This window comes from Leptosomus discolor, chromosome 11 (genome assembly GCF_034619465.1).
Source record: "Leptosomus discolor isolate bLepDis1 chromosome 11, bLepDis1.hap2, whole genome shotgun sequence".
NCBI lineage: Eukaryota > Metazoa > Chordata > Aves > Leptosomiformes > Leptosomidae > Leptosomus > Leptosomus discolor.
This window is the reverse complement of record NC_141401.1, coordinates 18313386-18314553: the sequence shown is the minus strand read 5'-3', so window position 1 is coordinate 18314553 and position 1168 is coordinate 18313386.

Genomic DNA, 1168 nt, shown 5'->3' with positions numbered 1-1168 from the left:
CTAGAATGTTACTTGATTTTAAAACTTAAAAATGCATATTTTATTTTTCCACTCGGAAGATGCTGTATGATTTTCACTTCCTTTTATCAGCGACCACGATTGTGATGCAACAGGATACAGAAACTGTCTTAGGCAATTTGTCTGGCTGATACAGCTGTACAGTATGTAAGTACCTTGATAACAGTTTTGGTGGGCATTGGTTCAGCTATGCTATTTCCATAGTTCATTTAGAGGAAAAAAGAATAAAGAAAATTGTTCAAGTCAGTGTGGTTTGATTTGAATATTCTGTTGGTCCCATAACGATCAGGCAGTGCAGAGAGCTTAACAACTTGGAGAGAGTGACGACAGAATAACTCCAAGATGCCATGCCACCTTGCAATAAAATGTTACCCAGTGTAAATATGTGTCCTCGTTATTTAGGTTATTTACTTAAGGCATCTTGTTTAGAATTTTTTTCTCAGAATTTCATCTCGCATGAAACAAACAAGTTTATGAACCTCACAGAGATTTTTGCAATAGGAAGTTGGGTTTGGAGCATCTTCAGCATGAAGTGAAAAGATGGCTTGCTACCAAAAGCAGAGGGCAGCTTGAAGAAAAACAAGACTCCTGTTTGGACACTCCCCAATGTAGGTATATAATCAGGAAAACAAACAATGGATGAGTCTGGTACTACTTTCCAGTACTGGTTTGGTTTTTATATTGTTTGATTTTTTCCCCAGTGTGTGAAAGAACCTAACAAAAAGCTTCTGAGTGCAAATATATTTACAGAGTAAGGCTGCGGTGAGGGTGTGTCTTCATTGTAATTATTGTGTAACATAAATATCTATCCCTGAGAAAGGAGAAGGGGGACATAGTCCGACACAGTTGATTTGTAAGTGTATGTATGCTCATGTTGTGCAATCCGGTCTTACAAAACTGCTTTGACACCTGAGGTGAATTAAGTGGGGTTTTTTTCTTTTTTTTTTTAGATTTTCTCATTTTCTTATAAAGAATAATCAGGAGAATCTGTAAATGGTTGCAAAACGTATGAAATATTGAGACAGCAGGAGTCACTAAGTGTAACAGCTGGGTCTGTCCATGAGGTTAGAATAGCCACATATGTGGTTGGGTAAAGAAATTTTGACTGGAAATTGCAGTGGGAGGCAGCTATTTACTGATTTAAAAAAAA